Here is an 18650-nt window from a genome sequence, read left to right on the forward strand (position 1 = left end):
TCCATAATCCCGGTTCGACAATTAATGCATGCATTGGCTGTAGCCAAGAAAAGTCGACCTAAGATTACCAGGATTTGTTTCCTAGAACTGGCTACCAGTTCCATATCTAAAACCAAAAAGTCGACAGGAAAATAAAACCTATCGACCTTCACTAGCACATCCTCAATCATTCCACGTGGCACTTTGAGGGACTGGTCAGCCAACTGAAGAGTGACAGTAGTGGGCTTTAACTCGCCAAGCCCAAATTCCTCGTACACAGAGTACGGCAACAAATTGACACTAGCCCCTAAATCTAACAAGGCCCTATCAATGAAATGGTCCCCTATAATGCATGCAATGACTGGGGCACCCGGGTCCTTAAGCTTAGGAGGTGTGTCATTCAACAAGACGGAGCTTACTTACTCCGTGAGTAGGACCTTTTGGGACATGTGTGTCCTAGATTTACGCTTTTGCGTACAAAGATCCTTCAGAAATTTGGCATAGGAGGGTACTTGCTTAATCGCCTCCAACAAGGGGAGGTTGATTTTTACCTGTTTAAAGACCTCCATCATTGCTTCCATAGATGCCACCTTCTTATTAAAAGGAGATGGTGTATCAAGGCATTGGGGAAAGGGTACCTTAGGCACATATGGTGCCTTGGGCTCATGTAAAGTGTTAGGCGCTAAGTCATCCCTCTTAAGTGTTTTCCCCTCACCTTTGCTCTCATTGGGTGTACCACCATGGTCACCCTTTTTAGCTCTAGTTGCATCAGACGTAACTAACTGAGGCTCTAACTCCCTCCCACTTCTCAAACTAATCACTGCTTACACTTGCTCATGGTGCTTTCCATTTCCATCCCAACTCTCTGCCTCGTATTGTCCCTTAGGGTTGGCCACAGTTTGACTTGGTAATTTTCTCTCCTCTCTTCGATTCATGTTGTTAGCCATTTGTCCCAATTGGGCCTCTAGCTTGGCAATAGAGTGAGTGTGGGAGTGAACTACCGGTGCTAACCCCTTAAATTCTGAGAGAACTTCCAGCACCTGAGTCTCAAAAGCAGAGTTGCCCTAAATAACAGGCAGGGGTTATGGTTGCCGGTACGGTTGTGGGGGTCGATAAGGTTGCGGTGGTCGGTAGGATGATTGGTTGGCAAAATTATTGAAATTCTGCCTTGGTGGTGGAGGATTGTAAGAAGTGCCTTGTGAAGGGGGTCTCCATGAAAAATTAGGGTGATTTCTCCATCCCGGATTGTATGTGTTGGAGTATGGATCATTACTCGGGTTGGAGAATCCTTGAGCCGCATTCATATGCTCTTGGACTAACTCCGGAAATTGTAATGCCAAAAGGCACTCACTCAAGTCATGAGCAGGGCTCGCACATATAACACATGCCTCGTGAAATTAAGGCTAATCTTGTTGGGTAAGGGCATGTCCCGCAACTAATAATTGATCCATTTTGTGGGACAGTGTCTCTACTTGTTGGGCTAACTCTAGATTTTGCCCGACCTCATAAATGCCCCTTCTTTTCGGGGCTCCAACTACTGGTTGCCGGACTTGCTGGGCTGCGGAGGCATGGTGAAGGGAATTATTACTTAGGTTCTTAAACAATTGCCATGCCTCGGCATCATTTTTGGACATAAATGTCCCACCACAGGATGAGTCCACCATTTGGCGGTGCGGCTCAGTTAAGCCATAATAAAATGTTTGAACAAGTTGCCAATCTGGCACTTGGTGGTAGGGACACTGTTGGAGAAAGTCTCGAAGTCTTTCCTACGTCTCATGGAATTGCTCGCCATCCATTTGAGCAAAGTTTGTGATGGCTCGCCTAAGTTGGTTGGTTTTACCTATGGGAAAGCACTTCTCCAAGAACCGTTGTTGTAATTGGTCCCAAGTTGTGATTGCATTAGCAGGTAAGGAATTCAGCCAGTGTTTGGCTTTATCCTTTAATGAGAATGGAAACAATCGCAATATTAAGGCCTTATTTGTGAAATTATGGATCCTCACTGTCGAGCAAATTTCCAGAAATTCATTCAAATGTTTGTAAGGATCATCATGAGTTAGTCCATGGAATGATGGAAGCATTTGTATGGTGCTGGACTTAATCTCATAATGAACAGTAGTGGTGTTGGGTAATTGGATGCATGACGGTGATGTATATGCAGTGGGTGTGAAATAATCCTTAAGGGTCCGGTTAGGCACATTCGGGACATTTGGATTTGCCATCTCTAATGGCTCAATGTATGAATATGAATACTCAAGCCTAGGAACACAGGCAGAGGCCCTAAGTCTCTGAAGAGTCATTTCTAGTTCAAGGTCCAAACTCCACAATTCAGGGCGACAAGAACGACGCCCGTGCATACACTACCCACACACACAAAAAAAGTTCCGACTCTGTGCACTAAGTTATGAAAGCAAAATGCCAAAGAGAGAAATGCTCACAGCGGTTTAACGAAAACGCTTTACTCGTCTTGCGGGTGCTTGACGTGTAGACGTTGTCTCCAACCTCTAATTGAGCTTCGTCTTGCTTTTTAGCACTTTGGTGCTTTGCTTGCAAGTATTTGCTTCTGTTTACGCACTTTAGTGCTACGATTTTTTTTTTTTTTTTTTTAAAGCTTGATTGCGCTCCGCTTGCACTTCGGTGATATCTCCAATTTTAAACGCTCTGCACACTTAACAACACGAAAGCATAAAATCCTAAACTAAAAATTAATATAAGAATGTAACTTTAAATTAACTAATTTCGTCAGAAGTCCCCGACAACGGTGCCTAAATTTGATGGGTCATTGAACACACCAAAATTAAATCACTAAATTATACCAAATTCTATCAGAATAATGGCAAGTCTAGGTATCGATCCGCAGGAATAAATGTGAATTAAGATTAATTCAATCGCAAAATTTCTAAATTAATTTTGATTAAAAAAATAAGATTGATTTTATAACTAAACAGCAATTAAAAGAAATTGAGGAATTAGACTGACAACTAAAATTAGGGTTTGAGCTATTAATTTTCGAAAAAAATCCTAGGATAGAGAATTCACCACTAACCATATGAATGAGATTTAACATTGGCCACCAATTGCAATTCGGTTTGAACTACCCAATATTTCACAACTACAAGTTTGAAATATTGATAAAGAGGGTTATTGCATTCAACGTACAGGCACGAATCATCCCGAGTAGTATGAGTTATTTGCTCTAAACTATGATAGCAACACGACCCATCTCTCATAGCATGACTCGTCTCGTACTTTGAATACAAACACAAAGAAAACTAATGTATGGAACATTAGACAATCACAGAGAGTAAAAATACTTGAAGAGATGAAAGAAACAAATATTAAAACCTTCTAAATCATCCATACATCCGTTCAAACCAATTCACAATTAAAGCTAATGAGAAATCCTATTACATGGTTAGGGTTTCATCAAAACCCTAGAAAAGACGACTAGCCACTCATGGAGGAGTGAGAAGAGGAAGAAGATGAGGAAGTAACCCCCATGAAAGTGTCCTTCAAACTTTGGTAGAATATCCCCTCTTTGGAACCCTAGCCTCCCTTTTTCTCTGAATTAATTTTCGAACCCTCATTTTGGCTATTTTCTATCTTTTATTTGAAGCAAAACAGACCAAAAATTCTGTGCAGGCGTCCCAAGGTGGGCCGCACGAGCGGTGGTGGGCCGCATGTGCGGTTAAGCTTGGCTGCACGTGTAGTGGTCTGGCTAGCTCGAATTCTTCACTTCTCGCTCGGAGAATCTACTTTCACGCCATTTTTGATTGAATTTTCATATTTCCTGCCAAATATGTACAAATGCACGAAACAGATCATCTCTCCACCAAATAAATAAAATTAAAAGACTAAAAATGTAACTTAAGTGGCCTCAATGTGATACCTTTCGGCCTACATCACTCCCTTGATTAGATGAAAAAAGTAAGGCTCTCTTCATTTGATACCAATTTAATAAAATGATTAAAATACTGTTTTCATTAAATTTAAATTTGATAAAAGATTTGAATTTAGATTAAAAATAGTCTAACAGGCTATGGATTGTCGTCAATGATTTATAAATAAAAATATTGTGTGTGCACTTTAATTAAAATGTGATGGAATACTACAATACAGTTTTTCAAGTTTTTCTCTGGTAAAAAAAAAAAAAAAGTCCTGGCAAACATCTTCTCAAGTAAAAGAATATTCTTATTTCATGAACAGGAATCTCCATTTATAAGCTCAATCCGCTGCTGGATTGGCAGATGTATATTGAGAGGATTAGCGAATTGATGGATAAATATGAATCGATTAAATAGTTTAAGTTTTTATAAATTTTGAATATAATATAATAATTTGTTAATAATTTTTTTTTTTTGAATCACAATTCAACTCAATATAATCAAAAATTATTAAGTAAAATGTCAAATATCAATAATAAATACATATAAAAAAAACTCTACATAATCAAAACTATTTCGTTACTGTTTTTTTTTATTCAAAAACTATTTAACATGATTTTTTTTTTAAAAAAAAAAGATAAAATTAAGCCTTATATTTTTTACATAAAAATATCAAATATCAACACTTGTCATTTGATAAAAGAATTTTCAAATTGAAAACAAATTAAAATATAACAAAATATTTAAACTCTTTTTCAATTAAAAACATTGACAGAATATTTAAATAAATTAAAAACACAAAATCTTACAAATTATTAAAGGTTCTTGCGATTCTTGCGGTTCGGTTGTAGTCAAAAGAATATCAAATCTACCATTTGTCTAAAGCTAGGCGGATTAAATTTTTTTTTAAAAACGCATCTATCTAAAATATATGAATCAATTTAATTCGATCAATTTGAACAAATCAAAATATCTATTGAACATCCTTATGAAAAATCTATATTTGTTTTCACCGAAATGATACCATTATTACATCACATCACCATTTTTAATTTTTCACAAAATTCAGCTAAATGTTAAAGCAGTATTTGATTCATAAATTTGGAAAAAATTTTAAAAAGGAAAAGAAAAAAATTGTGTAGAGCATAAATAAAATATAATTATATTTCATTTATATTTTACCTACTTTTTCCCTTTCACTTTTCGAATCTTCTCCAAATCCATAGATCAAACAATATTTTGAGGTTTTTACAAAAAAAATAAATAAATAAATAAATATTTTGAAGCAACAAATCAATGTATATTTATGTATTACGTTACAACTATAAACGTAGTTTGTCCTTTTAAGTAAATTAATAATGAATCTTAATAGATGAATTTAATTTTCAACAAATTTTATTAAAAATAAATCTGGGTACAATCGTTATTAAAAAAAAAAATTTGCGACGATTTTTTATACTTGTCGCTAAAATTTACAATTAGTGATTTTTTGATCACGATTTTTATAAATTGTCGTTAAAACTTATCATTGTTACTGAAAGTTAAAAATTAGCGACTTTTTTTTTAAAAATATTGTTAAAACTTATCATTGGTGTCATTTTTTATAATACAATTTTTAAATTGTCATTTAATTAATAATTAGTAATATTTTTTAATAATTTATAATAAAAAATATTATTAATTATTATAAAATTTATTGGCCGATAAGTCCACTGCCTACATGTAAGTCTCCTTGACTTTTTACGTGTAGAACCTTGGTTTGATATTTGTTTATTTAGTTACTTTTAAATTTTTTACACAAAGATGTTAAAAAAAAAAAAAAAAAAAAAAAAAAAAAAAAAATTAGAGAATCGATATAACAAAACAAAAACAAATAAACAAATAAATATGCTTAATACCAAATAACCCGGTAAGAAACTAAATGCTCAGAAAGAATCTACATCGGATTTGAAATGTTTTGATGAACTATTTTGGTAATATATTTCTCTTCACACACCATACATATAAAAACAAAAAAACTAAAATAATAAAAAAAAAAGTTTAATACAAATCTTTCACTTTAAAATAAAATAAATGTTAAGATAATTCAATTACAAAAATGACATTATCATATCAGTTTTGTGGATTTTATTTTTTTATTTTTAGGCGGTATGGATAGAGTTTTAGTTTTAGGAAATGAAGACGTGGCAAGTTCAGAAGCGGTGGTGGTGAGGTCAAGGAGATCGGCGGATGGAGCTGATATAATCCTCCAGGGCTTGGATTTGTTGTTTGGATGGGGGCGTTTCGTTGTTCTTTATGGATCTATGAACGTCGTACGTTGTTGCAGCCAAGAACATAACCCTGTGTTATGTTTGTCCCCACTTCAATTTCAATATTTGTATATATTTATATTTACAAGAAAATAAGACATCTAATCTAACCAATTTATGAGGTGAGAAGCAAAATAAACAAGAAAATATGGAAGAAGAAGAAGAAGAAGATAGATACGTACCCTGAACCAAAGAGTACGATCTGCCTCGGAAATATGTACTTGCCAAATATCTTCATCTCTCTCTCTCTCTTTCTCTCTCTCTCTCTAACTGTAGGTGAGTTTTATGTAAATGAAATTTTGATTCCTGATTGAATAAATACAGAAGAAGTTAACCCAGGTGTTGTAGCATTGTGGTAAAGTTTTGAGATTTATGTCCCATAGTTATAAGTCAAATTATCTCTTTGGGTCAATCTTTTGGGCGAAACACTGTTGGTTAGAAGGTTGGACCTCAAAGATGCTTAATCAGCTACTTAGTGTGGGTTTAATGTTCTCCCACTGTGCGAGTCCTGACTTAATCGAAGCTTGCCTTTGGAGGTCGGGACAAGTTTCCAGGTTATAAAGCTTGCCTTTGGAGATCGGGACAAGCTTCCAGGTTATAGTCTCTTACTCGGAACGGACAACAGGACACCCTGGTGATCTCCTCATGGGGCGCTGCCTTGAACCTGCAGGAGGGTGAGAGGATTTCTCTGTAACAAAAAAAAAAAAAAAAAAAATACAAAAGAAGGATTAATTACCTGAACAATCCCTCAATTCTCACTCATTATTATTTATACCCCTTAAATTTAAATTTATTATATTCGGGCATCGAAGGCTCATTTATTCCTTATCTATTTTCTGTTCAACTTCTAAGAAGAAGAGTTTGATATCTTTGTAATGCTTATTTCTCTTCTATTTTTGGATTGTTTGTAGTTAGTTATTTGATTAGATTTGGTGTATTGTTAGACTTTAATTGTCAAATTTATTATAATGCTTCTCATTGTAAATCTCATACTGATTGATCCAAAAAAAACACAAACACACACACACACACACACAAAAGGGCTAGTTATGATATATATAATCTTTTATATTATATCAGATCATTTGTTGTACCTTATTATGTCTTGTGGGGTAAAAAAATTCATGGGTAAATTAGATTCAAAAACTTATTATCATGAAATTGGAGGAATTATGTTTATAAATCATCTTTTAATTTAGAATAAAATGCCAATTTCATGTAACTATCACTTGAGGATCTAGGTTGGGACTGAATTTTGACGTTGGTGAACAACTACCAGTGGACTCTTGGTTCCGAGAATGGATTAGGAGAATCGATCAAAATCCTTTGGGGTATTTGGCTCCATCGCAATAAAGCGGTCTTTGAACATGTAGTGGAGGACCCTTCCCAGGCTTTGTGCACAATTAACCGCATGAATTGGAATTGCAGTAAATAGAATTTCAAATTGTGGTCACCACAAATAAATACGGCAGTTTATAATGGTTTGAATTATATTTTTATTACTAACATAAAAGTGCACAATGCTCTCCAAATCCACTCTTTGGAATCAGCAGCATTCTAAAAATATAGGGGTTGCATTGGATGATAGAGGAAATCAAATCATCTCTAGTCCCGTTTGTATTAAGAGGTAGAATGGAGGAGATTAATAGTGAGACAATTAAGTAAATGTTTGTATTGATGGTAGTTGTTAGTATGTAGATTGTTAAATTATTACCTTATAAAAGAAATATAAAATATTAAAAAAAATAAAATTATGATTTTTGCTTAACAAAAAAATACAAAAACATTAAATATTAATATTTAAAAAAAATGCCCAACATGTTAAAAAAAAAAAAACCTAATCCCATGGGACTAATTTCTTAATGAGTTCGGATCTTCAGCCCCTCTTTCCTGCAACACTCCCAGCAGCACTACAAAACGACGTCGTTTTGTATTTTTTTTTTTTCCCCTTTCTTTGCTTCTTATTTAGCTTTCCCATTTCCTTTTTTGAACCCTAGACACAGAGGCGATGATACAGGACGAAGGAGAGGAGACGATCTGGACGATCTGGAAGAGTGAGGCGACGATACAGGACGAAGGAGAGGAGACGACCTGGACAATCTGGAAGAGTGAACTGACGAGGTTCGTTTCTCTCCCTTTCGATTTTTCCATAGATTTTCCATTCTTTTTTTTGCCCATACTCTTTTTAGTTGATGAACATAGATTCTGACAATGGTTGATGAACATATGTTCAGAATCTTTAACATTGTTGATGAACATAAAAATATAATTTAATGTGTTCAGAATGTTTAACAGTTGAACTATGAACATAAATTCCATTCTTAAATATGAACATATTTCAAAACCTATTCTTAAATATGTTACCTTGACAATGTTAACTTGACATCTGTTTTGAACATAGATTCCATTCTTAATTTAATCTATGAACACATTCTTAATTTAACAATGTTAACTTGACTTCTATGAAATGTGCAAAATATGTTCAAAAGTTGGAATTTATATTTAACAGTTGAACAATGTTAACTTGACTTCTATGAAATGTGCATAATTTAACAATGTTAACTTGACTTCTGTTTTGAACATAGATTCCATTCTTAAATATGTTCAAATAAAACAGAATTTGAGAAATAGGTTTGATTGCACAGGGTGAACATAGAACATATTTCATAGAATAAGAATATTTGTAATCAAATATTCCATTCTTAAATATGTTCAAATAAAACAGAATTCCATGCTCATATTAGAAGGGTTGAAATTCAGAAGAAAGATGTTTCTTATTAATGAGACCTCGGCAAAAACCTAGGTTTAGGCTGGTACAGAAATTTGTAAGGAATGTTTCAGTTTTTTCCTATGTTATGGGTTCTACAAACAAATCCCAAACCTAAAGCTATGAAGATGAAGATCAAAGATACAGATCTGGAAAAAATGCAAAAAAACAGGAAACAAAAACAAAGTTTTAGAAACAAGAATTAGGATGGGCTATCAAGAGCATGAAGAATACAAGAGTATATGCCCAAGAACAGTGGCAAAAATGCAAAGAAGTGGTGAAACAGTGCTTGTGTTCAAAATGTGGGCAAAGGCAAAATCATGGATGAATGCATTCAGATGTATGATTTATAAATTAAAAAAGCTTGAAACAGTACAGTAATGGCGACAGCAAAAGAAGAAGAAACATCAAGGAACTGAAAACGAAAGGAACAATAGCTTACCAGAAAAAGGGAAGTCGGGAAGGGATTTGCCGATGTCTTACGACGATTGCAGGAGCAGCAGACCGGTGGAAATCTTGCCGGAAGGGGTGAACGGAGAAGGTTGCAGAGCTTTGGAAGCTTGAAGCAATGGGGGATTTCGAAAGCTGGAGAGAGAGCAGGAGATTCGAATGAAAAAGTGAAGAGATGGAAAAAAGTTTTTGATTAAACAGAAACGGCAGCCAAAACAATCAATACGCCTAGAAGAACGAGGGCGTCAGACGGCGCACGTGAGAAAAGAGGAGGCTAACAAAGCGCGTCACTTGTACGAACCAGTAAGAGGGAAACGTATGTCTAAAACGGTTGAATTGAGGTGCATGACAGCTCATGCGCGTGAGAAAGTCCTTAAAAATCTTGATTTTTTTGGGGAAAGCATGTCGGCCTGGAATGAATGATCTCGGCTGTCAAAATTTAAACCGATTTACTGGAAGAAAATACGGATATAGGTTCCATCACCTCAGAATGCCGAGGTAATAGAACCTAGGGGGCAGTTGTGGGGATGTATTTTCTGAATACCAACACATGGCAAGGTGACGCTGACGTGTCAGCCGAGGTGCCACGTGTCCAGGTTGTGACGCCGATGTTATTTCGGCAAGGCCGAGATTGTCTCCAAAGATATCAGAATCCGAGATAAATGGATAAAAGATAAGGGACAAGAGTCCTAGAGCAAAGAGGAGACTTAGCCAAGAGAAGGATAAAGCTCTTAGGGAGTTTATCTTTATCTCTTGAGGAGTCCAAAGTAAGTACTGAATTGGAGTCCATAGAAGTCAGGCTTCTATTGGGACTAGGTTTATGTTGGCTATAAAAGAGAGGCACCCCCGTGGGTCTAAGGTACGCAATTTTATGCTTTGAGCAGTGAGTTTAGCACTTGATTATCTTTGAGAGATATACTGACTTGATCGTCGGAGTGCCCCCGGGTGGTTGAACCACCGTCGGAGACTTCTCTTTCTGTTGCAGGTGAGCTGAAGCCATCTATTCTGCCGGTGCTCTCCAGCTGATTACTAGGCGGGCAGTGTGGTCAGAAAATTACCCACACACAAGTTATTAATTTAGAAAATAAACACACATGTTTCAAGTTGTACGCATATAAATACGTTGATTGAGTTGATTATATGGTTTTTTATATATTAAATTCAATAACTATCCGAGATAAGAATTAAATTCATCAATCTCAACCACAACCGAGTGGTCGAAACCACCTCCATCGTATTCTGCAAATCAGGTCGGTTCTTCAAGTAATCTCAACACCATTAAATTTATTTTTTAATTTGATAAAATTACAAATTTAATCCCAACACTATTTAAATTTATTTTTTAATCCCAATACTATTTAAATTTATTATAAATTTAATCCCAACACTATTTAATCCCAATATTATTTAAATTTATTATAAATTTAATCCCAACACTATTTAAATTTAATTCCAACACTATTTAAATTTAAATTTAATACCAACACTATTTAAATTTATTTTTTAATCCCAACGCTATTAAATTTAATCCCAACACTATTTAAATTTAATCCCAACACTATTTAAATTTAGATTTAATCCCAACACTGTTTAAATTTAAATTTAATCCCAACACTGTTTAAATTTATTCCCAACACTATTTAATCGACATGAGATCTGGGAAAACAGTATATATTTTCTTCTTTGCTATATATTTTTCTGGGATAGTATAGGACCCCAATATGTGACATAGAACAAATAATTTTCCTAGCCGTTTAGTTGTGTTTCTGTTTTTAGTTTTTTTGAAAAGCGAAGACAATGAAAAATTCTAAAAATGGCCATCATTTTAATATTTATGATTATATATACATATGAATACTCGAATGTTTTCATTTTCTGTCATTTGTTTTTCATTTTTGGAAAAACACCCAGAAATGTGACATAAAACCGGATAATTTTCCTAGATAGCCCTGTTTGGTTATGCTTTTGTTTTCTTTGTTTTTCATGCTTTCACAAAAAAAAAAAAAAGGAACAATGAAATGTTAAAATAAAAAAATAAAATAAAAAAGTGAATTTTTTCATTGCTAAGCAAAAACGGTTTACGAAAATTTGAAAAATAATTCCTAAAAAGTGGGTTTTGTTCATTACAAAAATTTAATTAAATCAAAAATAGTTCACCAACCAACCTTTTTATGTTTGTTCAAAAAACAAAACACCAACCTTTTTATCTGTTTTCTGAAAACAAAAATAGAAAATGAAAATAGAAACAGGCCTAACTAAAGTTTTCATAATTAGAAGAAATAAACCCAAGTCAAGAAAGGAACAAAACATAATGTCGGTACTCAAGTAGAAATAGAAAACTCAATACACTGGCCTATTGTGGATTATAAAAAGACCCAAGTACAAATACTTTAGTAAAATTAAAAGCAGGGGACCTACATATTTTGTTGCCATTCCTACATTGCACTGGTCTGTATTGGTTTTACTATTAACAAAAATAAAATGCAATAAAGGAAGAAAAGTGGGTGTGAAATGGCACTTGCAATTGACTAATAAAGGTTTAAGTAAGATTCCACCTAAGAAAGGAACATAAGCCCATTTGTCATCTTCTTCCAATGAAAACAGAAACAGGCCTATGAGATTGCAAGGCTTGCAATGGTGAGACCAGAGATGACATCAGACCTTAGAAGATTTAGACTATAATTGGGTCCCCATTGAAAAACAGGGAACAAAAATTGAAGACCCAGAAGCAATTTTTGACAGCATGTTTGGTTCTTGAACCTGTGAAGAGGATCATCTGGGAATCATTTAGTGATTTTAAAAATAACTGTTTGGTTCTTGACAGCATGTTTGGTTCTTGAACCTAGAAGCAATTTTTGACAGCATGTTTGGTTCTTGAACTTGTGAAGAAGAACATCTGGGAATCATTTAGTGATTTTAAAAATAACTGTTTGGTTCTTGACAGCATGTTTGGTTCTTGAACCTGTTTTAAAAAATAACTCGAACAATGATCATTAGGGGGAATCATTTAGTGATTTTAAAATTTGAGTAATGAGAAAGACTCAAAAACTATTATCTAAGACTCAAATGTTGATCAGCAAATTTATAAAGAGTCCCAAAGATGAAACTAGAAAATGATGATAAACAGAAATGAACCCAAGTCAAGGATTTCAAAGCAAACTTAAACTTCAACCAGACTAAGCAAGATGTACAAAAATCAACAACAATGATAGAGATAGCGTTACATTCAACTCAAACTTCAATGATCATTGTACGCAGACAACTAAATCAACCCGATAACAATGATAGAGAATAGTGTTATATTCAATTCAAACTTTGATCACTGATCTTTGAATGCAGACAACCAAATCAACACATTTATAAAATCTAACCAATGCATAAAAATCAACAACAATGACAGAGACAATAGTGTTATATTCGATTCAATCTTTGATCACAGATCAATGATGTAGACAACTAAATCAACCCAATTATACATATCAAAAAACATTCCCATCAGACCAAAAAAATATTTAAGAAAACAAAAAAACAAATAAGAAATTAAATCAAACTTTCAAGTGGGCAGCAGCCTTTTCCTTATCAGTGAAAACTCCAGTAAACTCCACAATGAAAGAAGAAAACGAACCCGGAGAGCTCCAATCGGTCTGAAATTTCAAGCAAAATCTGAAACTTCAAGCAAAATATTCAATTCAAACTTTGATCACTGATCTTTGAATGCAGACAACCAAATCAACACATTTATAAAATCTAACTGATGCATAAAAATCAACAACAATGACAGGGACAATAGTGTTATATTTGATTCAGACTTTGATCATAGATCAATGACGCAAATAACTAAATGAACCCAATTATACATATCAAAAAACATTCCCATTAGAGCAAAAAAATATTTAAGAAAACAAAACACGGAGGGCTCCAATTGGTCTGAAATTTCAAGCAAAACCTGAAATCGCAATTCAAAGCAAACTCAAAATGGCAAGAGAAGAAAACGAACCCGGAGAGCTCCAATTGGGGTTCGGGTTGCGAATTGAAGCCAGTTGGAGAGAAGGTTGGGAGGGTTGCGAGAAGCCACTGAGAGAGAAGGGGGGAGAGGCAAAAATCTGAAATTGCAATTCAAAGTAAACTAAAAATGGCAAGCGAAGAAAACGAACCCGGAGAGCTCCAATTGGGGTTTGGGTTGCAAATTGAAGCCAGTCGGAGAGAAGGCTGGGAGGGTTGCGAGAAGCCACTGAGAGAGAATGGGAGAGAGGCAGAAATTTGGTGGGAGGGTTGCGAATTGAAGCCAGTCGGAGAGAAGGGGGAGACAAAGAAGAGGAGCAAAGAGGGAGATAGAGATAAGGATAGAATGGGAGGAGACGTGCAACAGAAAGGGAGAGGGGGAGGAGACGTGGAAGAGAGAGAGAGAGAGTGTGTGTGTGTGTTTGGGCGGGAAACAAATTACTCTCAACCGTTAGATATTGATTAGGATTGATCTAAATTGATCTAAACCATTAAAATGAAGTGTATCTCTAATACATTTTATATATTTTCAACAATTCTGAGATTACTCAACCAAAGAAAATATTCAAGTAATGATAACTTACCTGTATGGCAGAATTAGATTCTGGATTTGTCAAATCATCCAAAGCCTTCTGAGTGTCATTCTCATTTCTACAAAGGGCTTCTACAGCAAGATCTTTTGCAAACTAGCAAAACTCAATTCCTGTCAGCTTGATTATTAATACATATACATTTCCAGGAAGATGAAGAACAAAGGGTGCTCAAGCAAGGAAGAGCTACATCAAAAAAATTGATGACCATCAACATCTTATTGCAGGAAAATTTATGAAGAAAGCAGCTCAGGCTAACACCCTACGTTATCCTTCCTCTAGGCCATCATTTGGAGTAGTTCTTGAATTTGGTATATAAAACCCAAGCTAAAAGTGGAAGGCCATAAATTAAATTGAGTATTTATCCACGCACAATTATATCACAAAAACCTACTCTTTTTGTTTTGGCATGTAGTCCACCAGATACTAACCTCTCCCATGGGAAGCACTTCTAATGCATCTTTATACCTTTCCATTCTAATCAACTGTTTAGCATTTACATGAAGCATTAAACCCATCATCACAGCCCTGTCAAATTACCATCAAAATTTGTTTCCGTTAGAAAGAAATGTGGTTTAAAGACTTTAGAAAGAGAACTGATCACGTACCTGCAAATGTATTTTAGTAATAAAACATATAAAAGATTCATTTATACACCATACCGTTGATCAGTCTCAGATCCCAATTGTACTGTTTCTTCACTCTGATTTTCCAGTTCATGTTGTAGTCTTCAATTGGAATATCACATACAATAATTTCTCCACCAACACACCAAATGAGATGTTTTTTAATAAGCAGCAATCTAGGCACACAACAGCAAGCACACAGTAGTAGCACACAGCATCAACATCACCAAAATTTAAAACCAATTAATTTGGCAAATTAATTCAAAATTAATTACTATACTCCAACTGAGTAACTGAAATGAGCATATGATCCACCATCCATTTCTTGAGTACACATAACACCAAATCATGTTCTCACTCTAAACAACACAACAATTCACATTCCCTAAAATTGATTCAAGTCCTACAGGTAACAATAACTTAATTGTTCTTCAATTTCAGCCAAGTGTGCCACTGACTGTGAGTTTTTCTTATTTTGCCACCACCAAAAAAAAAAAAAACTACTAAAAGAAAAAAGACAAAAAAGAAAAAAGAGATAAGGATATCCAATCAAAACATTCACCCAATCAAAACCTTCTTCATGGGAGTTAAGGAACAACTTCTCCAATGTATTAGCAGTAAGAATAGCTTCTCCATATTTACAAACTTGTATCCTAATTAGTTTTATGAAATTGATTCAAGTCCTACAGTTAACATAAATCCCATAGTTTATTTGTTTAAGGTTTCAATCTTGTTCTTTGAATATATATATTTTTTTAATGCATTCTCTTGGCTAAATATTGATTTATCATGTATTGATTTCTCATATATTAGGGAAAATTAATAATGTCCACTCTTAAAAGGATGCACATCATATTAATAAAGTTTGTTTACACCAGATGAGATGCTTTTTAATAAGCAGCAATCTAGGCACACAACAGCAAGCACACAGCAGTAGCACACAGCATCAACATCACCAAAATTTAAAACCAATTAATTTGGCAAATTTATTCAAAATTAATTACTATACTCCAACTGAGTAACTGAAATGAGCATATGATCCACCATCCATTTCTTGAGTACACATAACACCAAATCATGTTATCACTCTAAACACCACAACAATCCACATTCCACGAAATTGATTCAAGTCCTACAGTTAACAATAACTTAATTGTTCTTCAATTTTAGCCAAGTGTGCCATTGACTATGAGTTTGTCTTATTTTGCCACCACCCCAAAAAAAAAAACTACGAAAAGAAAAAAGAGAAAAGGATATCATAGGGTAAAACAACTCGGAATCGACCTAAATCGGACACACTTCATCATATCATACACCACAACATCAACATTTCTGGCTCCAGTCATTCAACTAACCTTTTTGAATGATGCCATTCTCGTTCAAGTATTCAACAAATTCAAGTATTCAACAAACTCTTCAATATGTATACACAAAGTGATGATCTCTGTGGCTTCAATATATATACACACAAAGAAAACAAAGGGATGGTAGCAAGGCTACACACAAAAAAAAATTTGGAGATGAACAAATATAGTGAACCTCACTGATTTGTTGCCGCGATCACGCCGATTTGGACCTACCGATCTAGCAAGGCTAGCACCCAACAAACTCTCCATCTGCGAAGTCGCCGATCTGCTCTTGAATGAGAGAGAGAGAGAGATGGATGAAAGGAAGGGAAGAAGAGATCTACTCTTGAATCAAAACAAAGAAACACTTCTCTTGAACACCGTAGGATTGTAAATCCACCATTGAAATATAATGTCTCTTGGACATTTCTTAGCTGCTGGATTGATTTAATCTAACGGTTCACATTTTGACACAGGGACAACAGTCCCATCACAATTCAAAAAAAAAAAAGATGGGGGAAAAGAAGGTGGGGGAAAAAGATAGGCAGGAAAATAAAAATAAAAAAAAATAAAAAGGAAAGCGGAAGGAATGTAGGCAAGAGAGAAAGAGAGAGATTGCATAAGTGAACAAAAAGACGGGGGAAAAGAAGGTGAGTGGGTGAGAATTAAAGAAATATTGACCCTTAATAAATTTGCTAATTAATATCCAAAAAGAGAAAGAAAGAAAATAATAAGTATCAAACAAAATCGAATTTCTTTCTCAAAATATTTAGAGGGAAAGATTAAGCTCCTCTGTAGTGATTTCCCTCTAGCATCCATCAATGTTCACTATTATCTCTTTATGGATCAGAGTAATACATTTTTATCTAAAACAACCACTTGCCTAAGAGGCCGAATTCAAAAATCAGCCCACATCCTAGAAAAACCTAGATTGCTTACTAAGAAACATGAGTTGGTTTTGAAAACTGATTAGCAGTTATTAACTGAATGTGACATGTTTATTCATTCAGTTAGCAATTCTGAAGGCATTTTTAAAAATCAAAATTGTGTGACAAATATTCAAAAAAATGTAGTCCTATAAAACTTCATATACATTAGACATGTGCTAATGAGACACAAACATAATTGAAATTTTCCATAAGCACAATGCGGTGATAAACTAATGAGTAGAAACCCAGCTTATACATAAACTCAAACACATATTCCAGTAGCTCATCTAAGCAATAAATCTCTAAATTGTCTCAAAACACAGACTCAAACTAAAGGCTATAAAATTAAGACAAATTACTATACCATTATACATATAAATCATAATACACACGTATATACATATCATGTTGAGTTTTCATAATACACACGAAAAATATATCAAACCCAGATGATGAAACATAACATTGGCACGGTTAAAATATTTACACTCACTTTTTAAGTGTTTGTTACATTAAAAATATATAAATGTATGTATCAATGTATCATTACATTTACACTCAAACCCAGATTGTAAGCCCCAATGTATCAATGCATCAGTGTTTGTTAAAAAGTGAGTATCATTACATTTACACTCAAACATCTGGGTTTAAAAAGTGAGTGTAAATGTACATGTAATGAAACATTTACCCCAATTATAATAAAAACATACCCCAAATTACACAGATTGCAAGCCCCAATGAACCTAATTTTAAACCCAGATGATGAAACTAAAAATATATCAATGTATTCATGAATGTACCAATCAAACCCAAGAATGTTATAAATAACCCTAAAAATGTATGTATTCATGAAATGAAGGAAAAGAACAGAGAGAGAAGGGGAAAAAATAAATCATCTGTTCTTACCTTTGGAGCTCCAACTTTTGATCCAACTACACTTGTTTTGATTTGAATACCCATCTGGATTTTCAAAACCAATAACAATACAGATTAATTGTCCAATATATATATATATATATATATATATTATTACCATCATCATTACCTACGTTATGAAAACAACTTTTTTATTTTTAAAATTTTTAAACCTGGGAAATATAAAAATACATATTATAAAAATTTTGAAAAAGAGAAATGATAGTAACTAACACACAACAACAAATATCTTATTGGAATATTTAAAGTTTCTTCCTCTGTCATTCTTGATGGAAATGAAGCAGCTTCCCTGAAATGGTCATCCTGATCCATCTCCAAGTTGTTCCTTGGTGCCTCTACCCTTGCATTTGCACAATACCCATAACTCAAATCTTATTCTTCTTGCTCTGAGAGAGAGAGAGAGAGAGACTTACCTTTGAGGAGAGTGGGTTCTTCAGGAAGAAAAGCGTCAAGATCAGGCTTAAAAGGGGGTACTTGTTGGTGCAATGCAAACTGAAACTGATGGAAATCAAAGACTTGAAAAACAGCACTCATGCACCCAAACCCAGACGCTGTGTCTCTCAGATGTAGTTTTGCTCTACTATATCACTAATGTCATATACTAACATCTTGTAAGGATTTATGCAGACAAATGTAATCATTACTTTCTTACCCGGAAAAATTACTTGAGCTTTAGATCTAGATCGAGTCAAGACACGAACTCTATGATTATCTGCATTCCAAAGGTAATAAAAGTGAACAGTCGTCGGTGTTGCAATGGCAGTGGTTGTTGCAAGGAGAGGTAGTCGGTGGTCGCGATGGATATGGGAGAGAGAGTAGCGTATGAAAGTATGAA

At 34.4% G+C, this 18650-nt stretch overlaps 2 long non-coding RNA genes across 2 annotated transcripts; both read right to left on the reverse strand.

Annotated features, from left to right (window-relative positions):
* Positions 1 to 5804: 5804 nt before the first annotated feature.
* On the reverse strand, positions 5805 to 6980 carry LOC145789701 (uncharacterized). Its single transcript, XR_014327933.1, has 2 exons — positions 6352 to 6980; positions 5805 to 6200 (listed from the first exon to the last, which is right to left on the reverse strand). It is a non-coding gene; the product is annotated as an uncharacterized LOC145789701 (long non-coding RNA).
* Positions 6981 to 12648: 5668 nt separating this feature from the next.
* LOC145823503 (uncharacterized) lies at positions 12649 to 15296 on the reverse strand. The gene is made up of 3 exons (XR_014365785.1): positions 14641 to 15296; positions 13973 to 14506; positions 12649 to 13055 (listed from the first exon to the last, which is right to left on the reverse strand). It is a non-coding gene; the product is annotated as an uncharacterized LOC145823503 (long non-coding RNA).
* Positions 15297 to 18650: the final 3354 nt, after the last annotated feature.

Source organism: Camellia sinensis, chromosome 4, assembly GCF_055761805.1.
Source record: "Camellia sinensis isolate YWXY chromosome 4, ASM5576180v1, whole genome shotgun sequence".
Taxonomy (NCBI): Eukaryota; Viridiplantae; Streptophyta; class Magnoliopsida; order Ericales; family Theaceae; genus Camellia; species Camellia sinensis.